Raw genomic sequence first — 18,519 nt, forward strand, 5'->3', positions numbered from 1 at the left:
CTGCACTGGGGCTTTAAAGGATATAAACCTCATGCTTCAGGACTTAACCAAATCTCTAACTACTGAGGGTTGGGAGGAAACTTCCCTGGTGCTGTGTCACAGGGTAACTGGCCCCGAAGATAGACTAAGCCCAGCTCCCCTGGATCAGAGCAGGTTAGCCCCATCCAGAGAGCGGGGCTACACTTGGGCCTATAAAGGGTTGCTAGGGGACAAGTGGGGGAGAGGAATGGAGAGAGACAGTGCCCTGGGGAGGGGAAGCCACACTGAAGTGGAGCTAGCACCTGTGGTGGGTCCCTGAAGCAAGGGGCTGGCGCTCAGGGAAGCGGCTGGGGCTGCTGCTCCAAGAAGGGAACAGAGCTGGCTGAAATTGGGAAGCTGCTAGGAGCAGAAGTGCCAGAGACCCCTGGAAGGGGTGGCCCTGAAGCCTGAGGCTAAGGAAGGAGTTAAAAGACTGTTTTTTCTGTTTGTTTTCTAACCTCTATAAGACAATAAAACTCCTTGCAAAAGACTGGGCATGGTGGTGCATGCTTTGGAGCCAGGATCAAGCATGGCCTGGTGATAGGCAGGTTAACCCATAACTGCTACTGTGAGGTTTTTTGCACTTTCTTCTGAAGCATATGGTGATGGCCATTATGACACTGTATAAAAAGAAAGATGATCGTGTTTATTTTACACTAAAGTATAACCACTGATGCATCACCACTGTTGTATAAGATTTATCACAATTGTGCAAAGTATGCCTTGCAAGGTATTATTGGAAAAATTATAATCTGTTGGATCTTATGACTGTATATGAAGTTATGAATTTTTGCTATCTGTTTGTATCTTAAACATGTTGTGTTCCTGGGTAACACCCACAAGCCAGATTTACATCAAGACCAGATATAATAGAACATGTGATCCCTGACTACATGTTTGACACAGTAACTTTCCATGCCCCTGGCCTGAGGGTATAAATTGGAGACTGACATTACCTTATTGCCACTTTCCTGCTCTACATCTCTGAACTATGATTTCTAACAAAAGGAGAGCTTTAAACAATCGACTGAGGACCCAATATTTAGGATGAGCTAGAGAGACTTGTTACAGACTGGCAGATTTAACATCAGTGCAATTATTCTATCTACAAACTCTGAAATCAACTGTAATGTATATGATTCACTTTAATCACTTAATAAATCTCTTCCTTTTTTATATTAATAAACATTTAGTTTTTCCGCTACTAAAGGACTGGTTACCAGCATGGTTTTGGGTAAGATCTGAAGAATATTCTGACCTTGGGTGGAAGTATGGTTCATTCCAACTGGAAGAACCTAATATATGTGATTTCTGATTTTAATAATACTTTATCACAGAAATCTGGTTTGGCTGGGTGGTGCATGAGGGGCTAGAGGGCCTGAAGGAGACTATCTGTGGCTTCATAATAACTAATATAGTATTTTGGAAGCACACATTTGTTCCTGGCTTGGTGAAGTCTCGTGATAGAATACACCACCAGTCTGGAGTTTATGCCATATATTCTGGCAGTCTGATCTAAAATTGGCACTCTTAGCTGTGTTCCATATCAGACAGTGTGACAGACATCACCAGAGACAGGATTCTGGACTAGATGGTCCTCAGGTCGGATCCAGAGAGTAATGTCTATGGTCACTGTAATGACAGTAGGTAATGTGCAGTATATGATTTTGTAACATTTATAACTTCATCTTCCTCAGAATGTCTAATACTTTATCCTGTGGTATGGAGTGGTGGTGTAGCCATGTTGGTCCCAGGATATTAGAGAGATAAGGTAGTTGAGGTAATATCTTTTACTGGACCAACTTCTGTGGGCGAGCGAGACAAGTTTTTGAGTTTACAGAGAGTTCTTCTTTGGGTCTGGGACACTAACTCAGAGTGTCACTGCTAAATACAAGGCGGAACAAATAAGCAGCTCTGTCTAAGCTTGAAAGTGTGTCTTGCTCACCAACAGAAGTTGGTCCAATAAAAGATATTACCTCAACCACCTTGTCTCTCTAATACTTATTCTACACAGTTTCGTCCAGGAAATAAGTTTTACATTTGCTGCAGCTGTCCTGACAGCAGAAACCTTATTTATTGATTAACTGCTACATGACAGAATAAATGTACATAATTTTATTTCTTATCTGAGTCAATGTGGCCAGTAAAAATAGGAATTCCAACACAGCCAATTTATCATCATCATCATGGCAAATCCCAAAGGGATGTAAGTTCCTTGCAGCTAGAGCATCACTTAGAGCAATCTTTAGATAGGGCTAGATGTTCAGTCTGTGTCTGTTACTGATGATCTTATCACACTAACAAAACTTTCCTTGGAAAATGTGCTTTGTAATTTGTTGGTATTCCATCCTAATAATATGTCCATACCAGGAAGGCCACTCACAGTGAACAACTGCTGATAGAAGTGGTTGGTGGGTTTGATTACAAATATACTCATTGTTTATCTTGCCCTGACACGTAATATGAAGCAGTTGATGAAGATGACATGATCAAAAACATCAATCCTGTGCTCTTCAGCCTTCCTCAGTGCCCGCATTTCACTACCATACAAGAGTTGACATAACCATGCTTCTGTAGAACCACAGCTTTATTGTAAGCTTATGTCCTGATGTCTCCATAGAGGCTGCTGAAGGGCTGGAATGTGGCAGTATGACTGCAGCTATATGAGTGTTCAAATATCCTCCAGCACTGTCTATGACGTTTCCCACATATTTGACATTTGCCGTGTGCTCGATAGCCCATCTGAAAAGGTTAATACTGAACTGGTTGTTATCTAAAGTGGGAGGATGCTTGAGAAGATAGCCAGGGACTTAATTTTGTCTGGATTAATAACAGCCAATTAATTAAAGTAAAAGGATCTAAATCCACAGTCACTAGGGTTGCTATCCCTCCAGAGATTTCTTGGAATCTCATGATTATGACACAGTGACACAAAGTCACACCTGCACAGCTTGCAGGACTTTTGTAGGTTCCAACAGCACTTTTCAGGTCTGACAAGTCATCACATTATGCTGTCATATCCCAAAAGAACATCCTTATGAATCTGAGTACATCTATGATCTCCATCACCACAGCATCTGAGCTGCTCACAAACCTTACTGAATTCATGCTCAGTTCAGCCCTATGATGCAGCGAAGCACTGATATTCTCATTTTACAGATGGGGAACAGAGGCAGAGAGAAACTAAGCATTTCATCCTAGGTCACACAGGGAGCATACAGCAGAGGCAGGAACTGAATACAGATCTTCTAAGTCTCAGTCCAGTGCCTTAGCCACAGGATCATCCATGTGACAAACTATTACGCCCTACAAGAATCTTGTCTACATTGGGAAAACACTGCTAGCATAGACAAGGCCAAAACGTGGAAAATATACCCCTAAATATATAACTATTTTGGGCACTCACTACCTACCTGTAATTCCTATTAGCTGACTGAAATTATTCACGTGCATTGAGGTAAAATATACACCTAAGAGAGAGATGTTCACACTTCAGAGAACATGCTAAGCCTACAGTCAATTAAGTAAGCTGATTTTTCTGAGTTGAGCAGTCAGTCTGTGCAGAATACCATCCTCCTTGTATGGAAAGCTTTGCAAACCCCATAAAGGAGGAGTCTGCTTGTGAGTAGCAAGGCGAATGAGGCACCTTTGGAATCCCAATAGTGCAATACTGAACACATAGGATCTAAATCTTTTAAGAACATAGATGGCCATACTGGGTCAGACCAATGGTCCATCTAAAGCAGCATCAACACAATCAAGTAAAATTTAGTACTAAATCAGAGTCTTTGTCCTGTTTTGAGTTTAAGGCATCTTCTGGTCTCCAGTACATTGTATGTATGAACTGCTGGTGTGTCTAATTTACATTGTAAGCTCTTTAGGGGACAAATTGTTCTTTAGGTTTGGTGCAACACTCAGTAAACTAAAAATAAAATAAATAATAAAGGCATCTGGCCCTTGCTTTGCTCACCAGATTTAAAGGTTTTGCTCTTATCAGATTCCAGAAGGTCAAGAAGTTTATTTTATTCCAGAGTAGTTTTCACAGGAATCATTTTGCCCAGTGAAATGATAGATTTCCAGAGGGTACTGATAGCAAATGTTTAAGGACAGTCAGTACATGTCCTCTGAAATAGACAGATTACAAACTAGCTTCCCTTCTCAGACTATAACCAGCTGTAATCTAGATTGTCCTCAAAACAAAATGCACTATCCTCAAAACAAAACTCACTGCCAGAAAGCCTCAAAGGAGGTGAATGTAATCAAACAAGGTGTGTATGGCTCATTACACCACTGGCCATGAAAATCAGCAGGCTTCTCAATCAGCCTAGACAGAGGGAAACCAGAACGCTAATGACTTCAGCATCACAGGAACCGTGGAACCCCTTAACAGCCCTATACCTTTATCTTGTTTCTGGTTTCTGATATAAACAGTTCTACCTTGTGTTCCTCTCTCCATTCTCTCCAGGGAAGCAATGCTGTGGAGAGGCTCAACACAACAGGTTCTCTTGCTCAAGAGGGGAACTCACAGCAGGTTTCTATTTTCTTTTTTCCTACAGTTCTAATGAATAGCACTAATTTACAGTGTCTATTTTATTCCTGCTGAACTGCACAGAGAATATACACCAACATAGCTGATTGTTAGAAGAATACTAGAGATATAATGCATTTTATTTTGAACAGGTCAAGTTGTCCTCTTTTGCCATTAAAAAGTCACTTTGGAAGTTCTTGTAACAAAACATCATTCCCATTTTTCCAATAGTGGTATGATTTTTCAGCTCCCGCTGTAGTTTTGAAAATCAAACCACAAAATTAGTGCTCATAATGATACACAAGTCTGCCATAGTACCTGCTAATGGCCTGCCAGTCACACAAAGTGATATCCTCCAGCTGTCCCAGATGATAATTTAAATCACTGGGGGAGAAATATAATTGCACAGGGTCTGGAAACGCCAAATAGTGACCTTCAAAGGAATTTAAGAAAATTCTTGCTACTTTAGAAATCTGTGTGGACTTGCCCAGTAGCCAGCCTCTGAGGCACAGTCACAGTGTTAGCAGCTTCAAGGGCGCTACTTGATCTCCATGTTTAGTTCCTGTGATGTCACAACACATCAGTAACTCCTGTTGCAAGTAAGACACACCAGTATGGAGAGTGCTATGCCATTACACCAGCTGCCAAACCTCATGGTAGCTACTTACAGTGATCAGGTAAACACCCCATATGTTGTCTTCAGCCTAATTTTTTCTGCATTGGCTTCCAGAAGTGTAAGAGGGTGCTCTAGGTCTGATCCAACAGAGCTTTTTCCTCTCCGATGTCTATTACCCAGCCTTCCCTTCTGATGAAAGTTAGTTTAATTCCCTTAGACAAAGACCAAGACTGTCCAGCTACACCGACATTCTAGACAGCCTGGGCATAGAGGGACAAGCACAGTACCACTAAGATCCAGCAATGTGAGACCACTATATTGGACTGTTTTAACAGTGATGTTTAGTCTTCAGAAAAGAAGACTGAGGGTGGACCTGAGAGGGCTGATACAGAGAGGATGGTGAGCAACTGTTCTCCATGTTCACACAAGGTACAACAAGAAGTAATAGGCTTAATCTGCAGCAAGGGAGATTTAGGTTAGATAGTAGAAAACTTTCTAACTATAAGGGTAGTTAAGCTCTGGAACAGGCTTCCAAGGCAGGTTGTGGAATCCCCGTCATCTGAGGTTTTTAAGAACAAGTTGGACAAATACCTGCCAGGGATAGTATAGGTTTACTTGGTCCTGTCTCAGCACAAGTTACTGGACTAGATGGCCTCTTAAAGTCCCTTCCAGACTTCCATTTCTATAATTCTATGGTTTTTGGTGGGCAAAATGCTGATCAAATCAAGCCCACTGAGGCTGTCCTCAGGAAGCTAGTCTGTCTGTTTCTTAGACTGAGCACTCACTATAAATGGTGATAATAGTAACAAAGTCTCTTTCCTGACTAGTTCACTCACCTCAGATATTTAAATGGAATCATTTAGATATGGTAAGTGCCCTTGTATTGCATGACTCATAGGTCCCCAGAGGCAGCTCCTATGGCACTATTGTCTCAGTACATTAACTATATCACTCACCTCACCAGGGAGCAGTTTCGAATGAAACAGACGATTTATAATATTGATGACATGTAAAAAGCCTCCCATGAAGTCATAATGCTGTAATGCTGAAGTCATAGACAGGCCACTGGCTGCCTGTAGTTAAGTGCTGAAAGTGGAATAGTAGAAACAAACAGGATCCAAGATAGAGACAGAGGAAGAGCCACCTAAGCTGCAGTGAATCAGGACCGTGATGAACTCATGAGCCCTTGATGAAGATGTAATTGTTTCATAGATTCATAGAATATCAGGGTTGGAAGGGACCTCAGGATGTCATCTAGTCCAACCCCCTGCTCAATGCAGGACCGATTCCCAACTAAATCATCCCAGCCAGGGCTTTATCAAGCCTGACCTTAAAAACCTCTAAGGAAGGAGATTCCACCACCTCTGTAGGTAACCCATTCCAGTGCTTTACCACCCTCCTAGTGAAAAAGTTTTCCCTAATATCCAATCTAAACCTCCGCCACTGCAATTTGAGACCATTACTCCTTGTTCTGTCATCTGGTACCACTGAGAACAGTCTAGATCCATCCTCTTTGGAACCCCCTTTCAGGTAGTTGAAAGCAGCTATCAATTCCCACCTCATTCTTCCCTTCTGCAGACTAAACAATCCCAGTTCCCTTAGCCTCTCCTCATAAGTCATGTGCTCCAGCTCCCTAATCATTTTTGTTGCCCTCCGCTGGACTCTTTTCAATTTTTCCACATCCTTCTTGTAGTGTGGGGCCCAAAACTGGACACAGTACTCCAGATGAGGCCAACGTCGAATAGAGGGGAATGATCACGTTCCTTGATCTGCTGGCAATGCCCCTTCTTATACAGACCAAAATGTCGACTCATATCCAGCTTCTCATCCACTGTAACCCCTAGGTCCTTTTCTGCAGAACTGCTGCCTAGCCATTCGGTCCCTAGTCTGTAGCAGTGCATAGGATTCTTCTGTCCTAAGTGAAGGACTCTGCACTTGTTGAACCTCATTGGGTTTCTTTTGGCCCAATCCTCTAATTTGTCTAGGTCCCTCTGTATTCTATCCCTATTCTCCAGCGTTTCTATTGCAAGTAAAATGAAATGTTTTAATCAGCATCTTCTTAACACAGGATTTAGCCTTCACATGTTCCCCTTTCATCTTCTGTATACATTCTGTGAATGAACAACCTTTCTAAAATAACTGTTCTGCCTTCTCTCCTATCTCCGTATGTGCTGGAATGCTTTCTGGTTATCTAAACCTGGAGTCTCTGTTCTAGAACAATGATGAGATGGCAGAATTACATGCATTGTCTTAGCTGAGTACAGAGTCTTGAACACTTCTATCCATGCAAAGAAAACTCATTACTTTCAGTCAAGCTACAAACTTCAAGCTAAATAATAATAAAGCTAAATGATAATGTCTGAAGACAGCTGAGACTGAATTTAACACACTGGTCTACAATTTTTGAGAAGTCGTCTGCTTCAGAGATAAAAATGTGCTATTTATTATGTATTTTGATGTGCTGAATTCAAATATGACAATTAAAACAACTGATTGGCTACTGTTTCTAAGTTATTTAAGTTTTTACATTTTATATCTATGTATATTGTGTAGATAGTAGAGTTTTAATCATAAATTGTAAACCTAGGTCTTTTCATGTGTTTATGGTTGCTTTACATGATAATATTTCACCTGTCCTGTTTATGTAACACTTTAAAAATCAGCAAAAGGGTTATATAACTAAAATTTATTATGAAACAAAAGGCAAAAAACTATTATGCACATAGTTTAGTCCTATTCAGTGTCTACTCGGCGCTTCTTGGCTTGTCTCTTGTATTCATTAAATGGAACATCTCTTGTCACTGTCCAGCAATAGTCTGCAAGCATTGATGGGCTCCATTTGCCCTGATAGCATTTCTCCATTGTTGCAATGTCCTGGTGAAATCGCTCGCCGTGCTCGTCGCTCACTGCTCCACAGTTCGGTGGAAAAAAATCTAGATGAGAGTGCAAAAAATGTATCTTTAGTGACATGTTGCAACCAAGGCTTTTGTATGCCTTGAGGAGGTTTTCCACCAACAACCTGTAGTTGTCTGCCTTGTTGTTTCCGAGAAAATTTATTGCCACTAACTGGAAGGCTTTCCATGCCGTCTTTTCCTTGCCACGCAGTGCATGGTCAAATGCATCATCTCGAAGAAGTTCACGAATCTGAGGACCAACAAAGACACCTTCCTTTATCTTAGCTTCACTTAACCTTGGAAATTTTCCACGGAGGTACTTGAAAGCTGCTTGTGTTTTGTCAATGGCCTTGACAAAGTTCTTCATCAGACCCAGCTTGATCTGTAAGGGTGGTAACAAAATCTTCCTTGTTTCAACAAGTGGTGGATGCTGAACACTTTTCCTCCCAGGCTCCAATGACTGTCGGAGTGGCCAGTCTTTCTTGATGTAGTGGGAATCTCTTGCACGACTATCCCATTCGCAGAGAAAACAGCAGTACTTTGTATATCCAGTCTGCAGACCAAGCAAGAGAGCAACAACCTTCAAATCGCCACAAAGCTGCCACTGATGTTGGTCATAGTTTATGCACCTCAAAAGTTGTTTCATGTTGTCATAGGTTTCCTTCATATGGACTGCATGACCAACTGGAATTGATGGCAAAACATTGCCATTATGCAGTAAAACAGCTTTAAGACTCGTCTTCGATGAATCAATGAACAGTCTCCACTCATCTGGATTGTGAACGATGTTGAGGGCTGCCATCACACCATCGATGTTGTTGCAGGCTACAAGATCACCTTCCATGAAGAAGAATGGGACAAGATCCTTTTGACGGTCACAGAACATGGAAACCCTAACATCACCTGCCAGGAGATTCCACTGCTGTAGTCTGGAGCCCAACAGCTCTGCCTTACTCTTGGGTAGTTCCAAATCCCTGACAAGATCATTCAGTTCACCTTGTGTTATGAGGTGTGGTTCAGAGGAGGAGGATGGGAGAAAATGTGGGTCCTGTGACATTGATGGTTCAAGACCAGAAATTTCATCCTCTTCCTCGTCTGACTCAAGTGAGAATGATTCTGGTGCATCAGGAACCGGCAGTCCTTCTCCGTGGGGTACTGGGCGTATAGCTGATGGAATGTTTGGATAATGCACAGTCCACTTTTTCTTCTTTGACACACCTTTCCCAACTGGAGGCACCATGCAGAAGTAACAATTGCTGGTATGATCTATTGGCTCTCTCCAAATCATTGGCACTGCAAAAGGCATAGATTTCCTTTTCCTGTTCAACCACTGGCGAAGATTTGTTGCACAAGTGTTGCAGCATATGTGTGGGGCCCACCTCTTGTCCTGATCTCCAATTTTGCAGCCAAAATAAAGGTGATAGGCTTTCTTAACCATAGTGGTTATACTGCACTTGTGTGATGCAAAAGTCACTTCACCACAAACATAGCAGAAGTTATCTGCACTGTTCACACAAGTACGAGGCATCTCTGCTCACTTTGGCTAAACAGAAATGTGTCCCTTTGCAAAATCAAACACTGACAAATAAGAGAGCACGACACTGTATGATTTCTAGAGCTGATATAGGGCAATTTGTTCAGCAGAGTGATGTAAGCTTCGTTATGATTGCATCATCCATGACTTCTAGGAATAACATGATGCAATTCATATCATGTATGATGCAATACCAGATTGCATCATTCATTGTTTTGCCTAAAAAGCAAGTACTGTCCAAACCCAGCCATAGATTTATTCATAGATCCAGTCAAAGATGTATTTTAGTCATTTCTGGTTTAAACTGAGATCCCTTCCCTTTATAACTCACTTATCCTCCGCTATTCCCAAGTCAAGGGTCGTATATACTGACCCAATAGCGCATCTTGAAAACTAGAGCCAATCAACAATTTTAAGCATCATTTTTCTTCTCAGTGACCCAGAATTAGTAAAGTTGGACTACATTTATTTCAGAAGCATTTTGCCTGTAGAGCAGTGACACTTGAGATGCTGCAGATATTTATACATCCTAAGCAGCCCAGAGCCCTTTAAACCCACCCTGCGGCTCCGGTGGCCGGGCTGGGGCCAGATTTAAAGGGCTCTGGGCTGCTGCAGGCAGCCCAGCTGCTGCGGCTGGGCTCTGAGCTGCTGCGGCTGCGGGCAGCCCAGAGCCCTTTAACCCCCCCCCCCCCTTGTGCAGCTCCGGCGGCCGGGCCGGATTTAAAGGGCTCAGAGCTCCCCCGGCTGTGGGCAGCCCAGAGCCCTTTAAATCCCGCCCGCGGCTGTGGCAGCCGGAGCTGAGGGGGGATTTAAAAGGCCCGGAGCTCTGCAGCGACTGGAGTCCCAGGCCCTTTAATTTGCCCCTGAGCCCCAAGGGCTCCCAGCCACCTCTGCAGCTGGGAGCCCCGGGTTGATTTAAAGGCCCTGGGGCTCCCAGCCACAGCCATGCCCCAGGGCCTTTAAATCTTGAGAGGCACCACCTCTTCTGGTTGAGGCCATGCCCCCGTCAGGACTCCGGCAGTACTGGTAAGTCCTGTAAGTTACTTTCACCCCTGACTGTCCAGGTTGCGCACAGACCTTTGCAAATGGAAAATGCAGGAGGACAACATAGCTAAGGGAATTGAGAATGGGGGAAACAGAGCTTTTCATTTCTAGGTAAAGTCAAATTCTGCAAAAATTTGTTCCAATCTGATTGCCATTCAATGCCCCCCATGTGAGATAAGTTTGGCTGTCTCTCAATTCCTACTGCACAGGTACCCTCATTACAAAACCCAGGATCACTGTTAGCATTGATTGGCTACCTCACTAGTAGCTCAATTAGAGAGATCAAGGTGCTGAATAGGCCACAGGAACTTAGGCCAGGTCTACCCTACAAAGTTTGATTGACAGAAGTTTTGTCAGCTTACAGACACCGACTTTGCTATGTTGCTAGAGCGTGTGCACCCTTGGCTGCTTTTGCCAGTGCTGTGCATCCTCAACACCAGAGGTTTTGTTGGAGGAAGATGCAGTGCATTGTGGATAGGGAACCTAGAGTCTTCTGCATCACTCTCCAATGCAATGCCTTGTGAGACATTTTTGCAGTGCTTTGTGGGATATAAACACTGGGCTCAGGGAATGATGGGAGTTGAAGGTCAAGTTCCTACTTGCCTTTCCTCCATCCCATGTTTCTTCCATTCCATAGTTTTTGGGTTATTCTTAAAAATTCCCAGTTGGTCATGCCACTTTTTATTTTCCCTGTCATCTTGCCATCAGAAGCATGAATTAAGCACAGCAGAGCAGAGTTCTCATGTCTGTTTTAGAGATGGGAGTCCCAATTCTATATTTGCAGAACATCAATGATTACCACAGGGATCAGCAATGTTTGGCATGGGGGCGTCGGGAAGCGGTGGCCAGCACATCCCTTGGCCCGCACCACTTCCCACAGCCCTCACTGGCCTGGAGCGGCAAACCGCGGCCAGTGGGAGCCGCGATCGGCCGAACCTGCAGAAGCGGCAGGTAAACAAACCGTCCCGGCCCGCCAGGGTGCTTACCCTGGTGGGCTGCGTGCCAAAGGTTGCTGATCCCTGGACTACCATTACAATAACCGCTACAACAGTGGCCAGTGGTGCTGTGATGAAGATAAGAATAGGACACACTGAGGAGAAGTGAATGCTGCAGACAGTGCATAAAATTCAGAGTGCTGTACACATTAGATGATCAGCTCCACATTTATGGGCCTGAGACAAGTACTAACTGGTAAGATTGCATTATGATGCAAATCTAGGAAGATCAAGTGTGAGCGCAGAACTTTTGGATGTGGAATGCCAAGTTTGCCCCAGACATCCAATATAGAGACACCACAGTGAGAGCTGCTTTGACAGTGGAGAAACAGGTGGCGATCATGCTCTGGAAGCTTGTAACTGCAAGTGGTCAGTGGGCAATCAGTTCAGTGTTGGAAAATCCACAGTAGGGGTGCTTGTCATCCAGGTGTATAAGGCCACAAAATATCTCCTTGTAAACAAGATTGTGGGTCTGGGACATGTGCAGGAAATACAGGGATTTGAAGCAATGAGATTCCTGAACTGTGATGGGCAATAGATGGCACATATATCCCAAATCTGCCCACCCCCAACCTTATTTCTGAGTACATAAACAGAAAGAGGTGCTTTTTTATGTTTATGCAAGTGTTGGTGGATTACCACAAATGTTTCACTGACAAGGTTGCCAGGTCAGAGAAGGTGCATGATGTGCATATCTTTAGCCAGGGGCGGCTCTAGACCCCAGCGCGCCAAGCAGGCGCGTGGGGCGGCCCTTTCCCGGGGGGGCGGCATTTGGCTACGGTGGACCTGCCGCAGGCATGACTGCAGCGGGTCCCCTCTTCCCGCGGCTCCGGTTGAGCTCCCGCAGTCATGCCTACGGCAAGTCCACCGAGCCGCGGGACCATGGCACCCGCCGCAGTCATGTCTGCGGCAGGTCCGCTTGTCGGTCCAGTCATGTCTGCGGCAGGTCCGCTTGTCCCGGGCTCCGGTGGACCTGCCGCCGGGAGCTCAACGGGAGCCGCGGGAAGAGGGGACCCGCTGCGGGACCGGGGAAGGGCGGCACAGCGCACCGCGCTGCTTGGGGCAGCCTATTTTCTAGAGCCGCCCCTGTCTTTAGCAATACTGGGACTTTTCCAAAAGATGCAAACAGGAACATTTTTCCCAGGCCAGCACATTCACATTGGTAGGACTGAAATGCCAATAGTGATTCTGGGGAACTTGGCCTATTCTTTGCTTGCCTGGCTCATGAAACCATACACTGGGGAACCTCTGGATGGGAGCAAGGAGATATTTAAATATCATTCAAGCAGATGCAGGATGACATTGACCATGCATTTGGTAGACTGAAGGATGCTGCTGCTGCCTCATGACTAGGCTGGATCTCTGCAAGGCAAATAATTCTGTTGTTATTGCTGCATGTTGTATATTACATAATATTTGCAAAGCACTGGGAAACGTAACTGGTAGGAGGATAAGTGGAAGGGAAGGTTGTCTGCTGATTTTGAACAGCCAGACACAAGGGCATTAACCCAGAGCCAATCAAGTAGCTGTACAGCTGAGAGAGGCCTTAAAAGATTACTTTAACAGTATGACAGAACATTGTGTGTTGTTTTTGTGTACTTTGTGTAGATGGCTTAATTATGGGGTTATGACTGTTAAGAATTTGGTGGTTGGGGGGAGAGGTTTGGTTTGTAACATTTCTTTTTGGTAACGCCCAATAAAGTGAACAGTGATTTTCAAAAAACAAAATTTACAGAGTGCTAGTTCAAGAGTGCAAATAATTTTCATTAACAGACAACTTTAGAGTCATCAACAGTTGTAAAACCTTAAAAAGCTTTAAACACAAACTTATTTAAAATTTGGACCTTTATTACATATACTAAAGAAGGAAAGTGCTCGATGTTTGCTGTCTGATCCTGCACTATTCACAGATCAGTGTATGCACAGTTGTAGTTCTCCTTATTTTCAACTACAGTGGAGTGGTAGTTATAAGTCTGAAGGACATGTTTGTGCCTTGAGTGCTGGGGTCAGTGTTAATCAAGTTTTCCATCGAGTGCAAAAGTTGCTGGTAGGTGGTTTCTGGATATTTTGCTACACAAATGTTCTGCAAATATTGTTTTTGTTGCTTACACAGAGTCATTATAGTCTAATGTGCCTGTTAGTAATGATGACTATTTCTTGTATAGTGCTATTCACTAGTAGATCTCAAAATGCTTCACAATCTTTAACATGTTTATACTCACAACATCCCTGTGAGGTAAGGCATTATTTTACAGATGGGGAACTGAGGCACCAAAGCTAAGTGACTTGACCAAGGTCATACAGGAAGTTCATAGCAGATTATGGAATTGAACCTAGGTTTCCCCACAGCCTAGGCCAGCACCCTAATCACTGGACTATCCTTCCTGCTCTATTGTTCATGCATCTCTTAGTCTCTCTGCTTGTCTTCAAGCATGCAGTCCTTCCATTCCCTGCTCTCTCAATCAGCAGCCTCTGAGGACTGGAGAAGCTCTGAAAACATATCCACCCTTATACACTTCTTAAATTTCCTAATCAGGGCCAATCTTTCAGTCATGGAGGGTTCACCTCCCAGGGCTATGCTGGTTGAGGAGGCTGATAAAGTGATAGAGCCATTATTTTAATTACAGTGGTAGCAGAAAGGAAAAGATAAGTCTCAAAACTCCTGAATTTTTTAAGAATATAAGAATGGCAATATTGTGTCAGACCAACAGTCCTGTTGGGATATATATAGTAGTATACGTTGTAATATGTTATAGGCCATTGAGGCCTAGTATGAATGCAGTGTCCTTGACATGTTCATTTAAAATTGTTTAAAACTTATACTGTATATGTATATAATGTCTTTTGTCTTGCAAAAAAAATTTCCCTGGAACTTAACCCCACCATTTACATTAATTCTTATGAGGAAATTGGATTCGCTTAACATCGTTTTGCTTAAAGTCGTATTTTTCAAGAACATAACTACAACGTTAAGCGAGGAGTTACTGTACTTAAGTTGCATGTTGGCAACTGAAGCGAGGAATTAAGGTCATGAGTGGTCAAGAACTGTTATTGCAAAACAATGTTGTTGTGTCCACGGGCAATATGAAGAATTAGCAGATAAGGGAATAACATCGGTGGTGTTGTCATGACAATGTATCCATTACAGCTGTGGATAAAAATTGGGTGAAATGGAACATCTGGGATTTTGGCAGCCTGCCCAGAACTGTTTTTCTGAAGTTATGGGTGAAAGGCCTAGCAAACAGAGACACAGATGACGTGACGGACTGGTTTATAAATAATTGCCTGACATATCTGAAATTTGGAGTCGGATATCAATCCAGAGCCCTGATTTTGAAGAGGTGTGCAGTGCCGGCTTAGACTGGCCATCAGGACTTCATTCTAATCTTCGAACTCTGGTGCAGTATGTTTGGGGTGTGAATGTGGAGTGAGTAGGGTGGACTAGGTCCAGAGGCCCTCTGCTGGAGGCCTGGTGGCCCTGCATCACCCTGCCCCAAAATAGAGCAGCGAGAAGTCCTCCAGGCAGCCTAGAGGGTCTGATGGAGTGACCAAACAGGGGCCACAAAGACCCTATATAAGACAAGCAGCACAGCAGAGTTTAGTTGCTGGGTGGTGCTCGAGGAGTGAGGCCTGGCTGGCTGGCTGAAAGAGCAGCAGACTGTGGACAGCTCACTGCGGTGCGCTCACTGCAGACAGAACTGAGCCCAGGGAAGGCTGCCAAAGACGAGGTGCCTGGCAGGCTGGATAGAGTAGCAGCAGCAGGACCATGAAAAGATCAGTGCGGGTAGGCTGAGCCCAGGGGACTGAGCCCAGGATCTGGCCAGACCAGGTGAGGATACCAAGATGGGCCCTGCTGATCTGGTTGCAGACTGAGCCCCGGGAGGCCTGCTGAAACGTCACCAGCTGCGGGTACCGAGATGGGCCCCAGATGGGTGGTGGAGGAAGGCAGTGCCTCTGGGAGAAGCCTTAGAACCACGGCCCCATACCAAGGCCTAGATAAGAACTTGGACTTTGTACCCCAGAAGGCTTGGCCGGAGTTGCTGAAGACCCACAGAGAGAATCACCCCAATATAAGAACTAAAACCAAAAGCATGCTCACACCAACCAACCAAAGGGGACTGCCCATGAGAGGTGGGTGCTACCCTGAAAAAAAGACTGATTGCAGGTATATTGGCCAGAGAGAAATGGGGTGCTTGCGAGAGGCAGGTGCTGACCTGGTTACTGTCTGGTATCATTCTGTAGAGAGGCCTCTATCAGAGCCTAGCAGTCAATCTAGCCAGGTATCTTACCTTCCAACAGTTGCTGGTGCCATATGCTTCAGAAGGAACGAACAGAACAATACAATTATTGAGTGATCCGTCCTCTGTCATCCATACCCAGGTTGTGGCAGTCAGAAGTTTAGGGATACTCACAGCATGGGGTTGCATTCCTGCCCATCTTGGCTAAGAGCCACTGATGGACTTAATCTCCAAAACCATATCTCATTCTTTTTTTTTAACCCAGTTAAACCTTTGGCCTTCACAACATCCCCTGGCAATAAGTTCTACAGGTTGACTATGCACTGTGTGAAGTACTTCCTTATGTTCGTTTTAAACCTGTTGCCTATTAATTTAATTGGGTGATCCCTGGCTCTTGTGTTATGTGAAGAGGTAAATAACACTTCCTTATTCATTTTTCTCTACACCATCCACGATTTTATAGATCTCTATCATATCCCCCCTTAGTTGTTTCTTTTCTAAGCAGAACAGTCCCAGTCTCTTTAATCTTGTATCATATGGAAGCTGTTCCATACCCCTAATCATTTTTGTTGCCCTTCGCTGTACCTTTTGCAATTCAAATACATATTTTTTTGAAATGGGGTGACCAGAACTGCAAACAGTATTCAAAGTGTGGGCGAATCATGGATTTATATAGTATCATTAGGATATTTTCTATCTTATTATCTAACACCTTCCTAATGGTTCCTAACATTGCAGTAGCAGTCTAAAAAGCTAACACATTGAGCAGACATTTTCAGAGAACTAACTACCCACCAGGACTCCAAGATTTCTTTCTTGAGTGGTAACAGCTAATTTAGACCCCATAGTTTTGTACGTATAGTTGGGATTATTTTTTCCAATGTGCGTTACATTCCACTTACCAATGCCGAATTTCATCTGCCAGTTTGTTGCCTAGTCACCCAGTTTTGTCAGAACACCCTTTGTAACTCTTCAAAGTCAGCTTTGGATTTAATTATCTTGAATAATTTTGTATCATCTGCAAACTTTGCTACCTCACTGTTACTCAAATTATCTGGAAAAGAGTTTGTTAAACAGCTCTGGTCCTAGTACAGATACTTGGGGACCCGCTATTTACCTCTTTCTGTTGTTAAAACTATTTCTTCCTATCTTTTGTTTTCTATCTTTTAACCAGTTATTGATCCATGAGAGGGCCTTCCCTCTGATCTCATGACTGCTTATTTTGCTTAAGAGCTTGTGTTGTGGGATCTTGCCAAAGGCGTTCTGAAAGTCCAAGTACACTATATCTGCAGGATCACCCTTGTGTACACGCTTGTTGACACCCTCAAAGAATTCTAATAGATTGGTGAGTCATGATTTGGCTTTTGTAAAAGGAAATCATGTTAACTCTTCCCCAACATATTGTGTTTATCCATGCATCTGATCATTCTGTTCTTCACTATACTTTCTACCAATTTGCCTGTGCTGGGCTCACTGCCCTGTAATTGCCTGGATCGCCTCTGGATTTTTTTTTTTTTTTTTTTAAATCAGTGTTACATTAGCTATCCTCCAGTCATCTGGTACAGTCGCTATAGGTCACATCTGACAATTAGTAGTTCTGCAGTCTCACATTTGAGTTCCTTCAGAACTCTTGGATGAATACCATTTAGTCCTGGTGACTTATTCCTGTTTAATTTATCAATTTGTTCCAAAATCTCTTCTACTGATACATAAAGAAATGTATTAAAATATGCAGAGAGTCAGTGTACCTTTGGGACAGCTTGATTCAGAAGCCCTCTACACGTGCTGGCATTGTAAGTAACATGGGGATTCTATTATAAACTTGTGGTCATAAGGGGAGGAGTATCCTACTGCATATCCCAGAGTATGAATGTAGGAACATTGCAGTAAATATTGCTAAAATTATTATAGGCAGTGCTAATTAGGGGTGATATATTGTTCCTGAGAGTGACACAGACCCAGAGAAGGCATCTGCTCTACAAGGCTTGAGGCCATCCTGGCCTGTATGCTGCCAGGCCTTTTGCAGGGTAGTGCTAATGGAGATCATTACAGAGGGAAAGTCTCCTCTCAGGTGGGTGGGAGAAACAAGGCTGCAATCCTTAAACCTGACCCTTTCCTTAACTTAGGCGTGGTCTACACAGGGGTGGGGGGAGGGTTCAAACTAAGGTACGCAAGTTCAGCTACGCGAATAGCGTAGGTGAACTCGAAGTACCTTAGTTTGAAGTACTTACCTGTCCTCACGGCGCGGGATCGAAGTCCGCGGCTCCCCCATCGACTCCGCCACCGCCATTCGCGGTGGTGGAGTTCCGGAGTCGACGGGAGCGCGTTCGGAGTTCGATATATCGCGTCTAGATGAGACGCGATATATCGAACTCCGAGAAGTTGATCGCTACCCGCCGACCTGGGCGGGTAGTATGGACGTACCCTTAGTTATCTCCTGGAAAAAGTTGTTGAGATTGTTCCAGAGGACAAAAGGGACATTTGTGCACAAATCAACACATGCTTCCACCAAGTAGTGGGGATAATCCTTCTTCTCTAAGACCACATGGCAAGGAAAAGTAAACTCCCTGAGCCAGGAATAACTCTTTTACTTCCATCCAATTACAGTATAAGAGTGATTTATTTTGGATTGGGGAAATTGGACTTTAAATT

At 43.8% G+C, this 18,519-nt stretch overlaps 1 long non-coding RNA gene across 7 annotated transcripts in view; it reads right to left on the reverse strand.

Annotated features, from left to right (window-relative positions):
- LOC120370941 overlaps positions 1-18,519 on the reverse strand; it is a 108,866-nt gene that overhangs the window by 74,173 nt on the left and 16,174 nt on the right. For 2 of the 7 annotated variants that reach the window (XR_005584069.1, XR_005584063.1), the window contains exon 1: positions 5,999-6,119. The exons of 1 other annotated variant lie outside the window; for it this stretch is intronic. This is a non-coding gene — a long non-coding RNA (uncharacterized LOC120370941). Of the gene's footprint in view, positions 1-3,431; positions 3,465-5,998; positions 6,229-18,519 lie in introns of those variants that run through there. 4 more of the 7 variants (XR_005584064.1, XR_005584065.1, XR_005584067.1 and 1 more) reach the window with 4 other exon arrangements.

The sequence above is a fragment of the Mauremys reevesii genome, linkage group 8, assembly GCF_016161935.1.
Source record: "Mauremys reevesii isolate NIE-2019 linkage group 8, ASM1616193v1, whole genome shotgun sequence".
NCBI classification, from domain to species: Eukaryota; Metazoa; Chordata; order Testudines; family Geoemydidae; genus Mauremys; species Mauremys reevesii.